Source organism: Triticum aestivum, chromosome 5A (assembly GCF_018294505.1).
Source record: "Triticum aestivum cultivar Chinese Spring chromosome 5A, IWGSC CS RefSeq v2.1, whole genome shotgun sequence".
Lineage (NCBI taxonomy): Eukaryota > Viridiplantae > Streptophyta > Magnoliopsida > Poales > Poaceae > Triticum > Triticum aestivum.
Window position 1 is genome coordinate 84,097,772 of NC_057806.1, and position 6,218 is coordinate 84,103,989.

Consider the following 6,218-nt stretch of genomic DNA (forward strand, 5'->3'; position numbering starts at 1 on the left):
CCCTAGATGAAATCTGCGAACAAATCCTCCGGCCGAGAAGCAAAAGCCGCTTCATAAGCAAAAGTCACGAAAAGGGGTTTGTCATTAAACCTGCATAAACGTAAATTTGGAGCCTGTGTGGTTAGGTTAACATTGGCTAATAAGGAGCGCAAGGATTGAAGCTCGACAGTACCAGCGTTGGACACACGTGGCTGCAGCGAGAGACGAAGGTCCGTCTCGGATAGCACGAACGCAACAGAGACATTTGGTTTGCTGACATGGAAGAAGAGACTCGGAAAGCGAGCGCCCAGGGTTTCGGAACCAATCCAAAGGTCAAGCCAAAAGGCTGTAGTGACTCCTTTACCAATCCTGACGTGAGTGATGGAGCGGAAGAAGGATAGGCAAGTGATATCCTTCCAAACATTGGTTTGAGGCCTATGGGAGCAACCAATATAGTGCCCACCAGCCCACCCGTAGGCGTTGGTGAACCATGATTCCGAGGAAGAATTTTCGGGGCAATGTATTTTATTTAGAGACTTGATGAGAAGGCAAATGTTATGGGTGCGGAGGCAACGGAAACCAAGACCGCCTTTCGAAGTAGGAGCACAGACCTCATCCCACGCAACCTTGCACTGATCGTCGTTGACTGTATCATCGCCAACCTAGAAGAAGGCACGACATCGCTTATCAATCTCAAGGAGGGTGCCAGCATGAAGAAGCATGGCACTCATGACATAGGTGGGAAGCGCACGGATAATAGACTTGACGAGAACCGCATGACCGATCGCAAATAGCAGGTGGCCTCGCCAACCTGCTAGCTGCTTATCCACTTTAGCAATTAGAGGGTGGAAATCTATCAGCCGAAGCTTGTGCGTAGATAAGAGCAATCCAAGGTAGTTTTGGGGAAAAGAAACAACGGTACAACCCAAAGTAGATGCCATTGTGGAGGCGGTCTGAGGGTCAACGTGTATTGGGGCGAAAGTGTTTTTTCAAAGTTGATGCTAAGACCAGTGGCTAGGGAGAATGTCTGTAGAATATACTTAAGGTGGGCTAGGTGCTCCGGGTCTGCCTTGATGATAATGAGGGTGTCGTCAGCATACTGAAGCACCGGGCAAGGAGCATTTAGAAGAATTGGATGATGCAACAAGCCTTGGGCAGAGGCATCCAATATCATGCATTGCGGGATGTCGGCAATGATTATAAATAGGTACGGTGAGAGGGAGTCACCTTGTCTTAGGCCACTTTTGCATTGGATCCAATTTTCTGGGACACCGTCAAGAAGGATAGCTGATTGGCTAGTGTTATTTAACATCATGATCCAAAGGATCCAAGTGTTCGAGAAGCCTTTTGCCTCGAGGATGTTGCAAAGGTTGTCCCAAGAGATGGAGTCGAAAGCTTTCCTGAAGTCTAATTTAAGGACCAAAGCCGGACATTTCCTCTTGTGGCGAGTTTGGACAATATCGGCAGCCAAGATGAAATTTCAGCAATGTTACGGCCTTTGATGAATCCAGATTGGTCAGAGTGAACTAAATCTTGTATAGCCAATTGGACCCTATTTGAAAGGCATTTGGAACACAGTTTGACAAAGCAATTCTGTAGAGTGATCGGGCAAAGCTGGTCGGGCTCGGAAGTTCCTAGTTTCATGGGAATGAGAACAATATAGGATTTGTTAATGCGCGTAAGATCCGCAGTGTAGGCATGAAAGACGGATAGGAGATCACTACAAAAAAACACATCCGTGACATTTTGATCCGAACGAAAAAATGTCATATTTATGACACTTCTATGACGATAATTGTGACAAAACTCGGTTTCATCATAGATGTGGTGGACTCCTACTTCTATGACAGAAAATGGGCTTTTCGTCTTGGGCGGGCCGGAGACGCACCTGCATGACATTCTTTGGGTCGTCCATGATGGAAAAAATCATGGTAGAAGCGAGGGCGAGGAAAATTTTGGGGAGTTCCCGGTTACGGTGGGTGGTCAGGGTCGAGCGGTGCACGGGGGTTTGCGTGTTTCACTCGTATACGTACGCGCGCGCATGCAAGGTGTTGGGCTCTAACTGAACCCGAGTGAGGCGTTCGCTTACTGAACCCGAGCGATTGCACTAGCTATGTAATTGAACCCGAGCAATCGATCCCTTGGCTGTTAACTGAACCCGAGCGATTCCTTCGCTACTGCTGCTAATTGAACCCGAGCGATCGATCGCAGCTGCTGATGACTGAAGCCGAACGAATCCGCTGCCTCTTGATGAACCATGAATGTGGAGTTGGTTGAACAAATCGAGACGTACGCGGTTGGGGTTGGATGAACAGTTCCCGGTGGGGGTTGGATGAATAGGAACCCGTGGTAGTAGTTAGGCCGTTGATGCTGGATGAACAAGACCCTGAGAGGAGGCCTCCACAACTGAGCTAGTTGGGGGTGAATTAACAAGACCCTGTGGAGGGCTGGTTGAACAGTAGCCGGTGGAGGGCTGGATGAACAGTAGCCCGTGGATGAACAGTAGCTGGTGGAGGCAAGGAAGATGCAGTGGATGAACAATGCAGGTGGAGGCTGAAGGAAGTCGACGGTGGGTGAACAGTAGCCGGTGGAGTCCCATTTTGCGGTACGCCACACCCCTCCCATGAATAGGACCCCGTTTCGACCATAGGCGCTTCAACACGAGTCTGTTTCCTCCGTTTCGTGGTAGGTGAGACCCCTCCGATGAACAGGATGCCGTTTCGACCGTAGCCGGTCGAACAGAAGGCCGTTTCCTCCATACTGCAGTATGCTAGACCCCGTTTCGGCCGTTTCATCCAAGCCGGTTGGCTCCCATTGAACAGGACGCATTCCGACCCAGTCTGCTGCCTCTCGATGAACAGCACGCCGTTGCTGCCGTCCGTTGCCTCTCCATGTACAGGAGCCCTGGCCGTACATATGCGCGAGTAGGTGTTCAAGACCCCGCCTGTATGTACCTACGTGGCCGTATTTTTTGGCATGTGGTTGTGCGTACGTGTACACGGTTTAGAAGGGACTGCCTGAACTGCTACGTCAGGGGCTCTACTACTACACGTGCCGCTACTTGCTCGGCCACGGTTCATCGTTGCAGAGATACCGATCGACCAATATGTATGTACATGTTCGCGACCAGAATGACAACGCTACGTACGCTTCAACCAGGTGGGTCCCGACTGTCAGGGAGGATAAGGAGGCACTTTATTGTGTGTGAAGTTATTGATGGTGGGTCCGAGCTATCAGGGGGAGGATTTATTTTTTCGCGCCTAATATGGAGGCACTTCCTTGCGTCTGAAGATATAGCTGCTGGGTCCTCTTTCGATGTAAGTCGTTCCTTGACCACGTTGACCACGCCGCGCCGAGAGCACCAAGGCAGTGGACGACGGCGAGGCCTAGAAAGGGAATGACCCGGAGCCGGGGAAGACTCGGCAGTTGTTTCCCACGTGGAGGGGAGTACGAGGGTTTACTAGTTGGGTTGCAGTGTGAGGTTGTCGTCGTCGAAAAATAACAGGATGTTTGTGTGAGTAGAGGGATGGCCAGGCCAGCGATAGGAGTAGGGTAGGGCGATGAGGCCTGCGCGGCAGCAGAGCCAGCCACGGGAGGCAGGAGCAGGCAGCACGATCGGTGCTGGTTTGGACGGCTGGAGCAAAAAGACCAGAGGTTGAAGAAGCACTACGGTCGTTGGATGAACATCATACAATCACTGGAGCTAGAATCGTTCATATTGACTAAGTTGATAAAGCCCTCCGTCCGCATCAACTTAGTAGGCCCATAAATCAGCCTCCAACTATGGTGGGTCCCAGCTAACAAGGGGTATTCATTTTTTTGTGCGTAATAAGTAGGCACTTCCTTGCATTCGAATATATAGTTGGTGGGTCTGAGCTGTCAGCGGGAGGAACATTTTTTTGCAAAATACAGAGGCCCTTCTGGTGGGTCCCCACTGTTAGGTGGGGGAATCATTATTTTGCGCGTGATAAGAAGGCACTTCCTTGCGTGCGGCCATGGACCCAGTTGTCAGCCTCTCCACGTATGGTCCTCTTCCGATGGATGTCGTCTGTTGACCATGTTGACCATGCCGCGCCGAGAGCACCAAGGAGGTGGACAACAGCGAGGCAGAAGGGAACGACACAAAGCCAGGGAAGACTCAGCAGTTGTTTCCCACGCGGAGGGGAGTACGAGGGTTTACTTGTTCGTCTGCCTTCGCCGAAGAATAACAACACGTGTGGGTGAGTGGAGGGATGTCCAGGCCGGCGATGGGAGTAGGGTGGGGTGGTGAGGCCTGCGCAGCAGCACAGCCAGCCACGGGAGGAGGGAGCAAGTAGTCCTGCCGGCGCTGGTTTGAGTGGCGGGAGCAGGAAGAGCAGAGATTGAAGAAGCATGACGGCCGTTCGATAGACATCCAATAGTAACTGCTCTTGTATGTTGACTAAGTTAACAAGGCCTTGCCTGCGCGTCTGATACATCCATTTTGCATCATGCTTTTATATCCATATTTATTGCATTATGGGCTGTTATTACACATTATGTCACAATACTTATGCCTATTCTCTCTTATTTTACAAGGTTTACATAAAGAGGGAGAATGCCGGCAGCTGGGATTCTGGGCTGGAAAAGGAGCAAATATTAGAGACCTATTCTGCACAGCTCCAAAAGTCCCGAAACTTCACGGAAGATGTTTTCCAAATATATAAAAAATATTGAGCGGAAGAAACTCGCCAGGGGGCCACACCCTGCCCACGAGGGTGGGGGCGCGCCCTACCCCCCTAGGCGCACCCCCCTACCTCATGGGCCCCCTGGTGGCCCTCCGGTGGCCATCTTCTGCTATATGGAGTCTTTAGATGGGAAAAAAATCATAAGCCATCTTCTCGGACGAAACTCTGCCGCACGAGGCGGAACCTTGGCGGAACCAATCTAGGGCTTTGGTAGAGTTGTTCTGCCGAGGAAACTTCCCTCCCGGAGGGGGAAATCATCGCCATCGTCATCACCAACGCTCCTCTCATCGGGAGAGGGCAATCTCCATCAACATCTTCATCAGCACCATCTCATCTCAAAACCCTAGTTCATCTCTTGTATCCAATTCTTGTCTCTAAGTCCGGGATTGGTGCTAGTAGGTTGCTAGTAGTGTGAATTACTCATTGTAGTTGATGCTAGTTGGTTTAATTGGTGAAAGATCATATGTTCAGATCCTATATGCATATTAATACCCCTCTGATTATAAACATGTTTATGCTTTGTGAGTAGTTACTTTTGTTCCTGAGGACATGGGAGAAGTCTTGCTATTAGTAGTCATGTGAATTTGGTATTCGTTCGATATTTTGATGAGATGTATGTTGTCTCTCCTCTAGTGGTGTTATGTGAACGTCGACTACATGACACTTCACCATTGTTTGGGCCTAGAGGAAGGCATTGGGAAGTAATAAGTAGATGATGGGTTGCTAGAGTGACAGAAGCTTAAACCCTAGTTTATGTGTTGCTTCTTAAGGGGCTGATTTGGATCCATATGTTTCATGCTATGGTTAGGTTTACCTTAATACTTTTGTTGTATTTGCGGATGCTTGCAATAGAGGTTAATCATAAGTGGGATGCTTGTCCAAGTAAGGGCAGCACCCAAGCACCGGTCCACCCACATACCAAATTATCAAAGTACCGAACGCGGATCATATGAACGTGATGAAAACTAGCTTTACGATATTCCCATGTGTCCTCGGGAGCACTTTACATCATATAAGAGTTTGTCCAGGCTTGTCCTTTGCTACAAAAAGGATTGGGCCACCTTGCTGCACCTTATTTACTTTTGTTACTTGTTGCTCGTTACAAATTATCTTATCACAAAACTATCTGTTACCACTTATTTCAGTACTTGCAGAGAATACCTTGCTGGAAACCGCTTATCATTTCCTTCTGCTCCTCGTTGTGTTCGACACTCTTACTTATCGAAAGGACTACGATAGATCCCCTATACTTGTGGGTCATCAAGACTCTTTTGTGGCGCCATTGCCGGGGAGTGAAGCGCCTTTGGTAGGTGGAATTTGGTAAGGAAAAATTTATATAGTGTGCTGAAATTTACTGTCACTTGTTACTATGGAATGTAATCCTCTGAGGGGCTTGTTCGGGGTATCTTCACCCTGACCAGTAGAGCAAAGAGTTGCTCCTCAACCTACTGAACCTACTGAAAATGAATATGAAAATGAAAATGCTTGCTTTGAAGTTCCTGCGGGTATGATAGAAAAACTGCTAGCTAATCC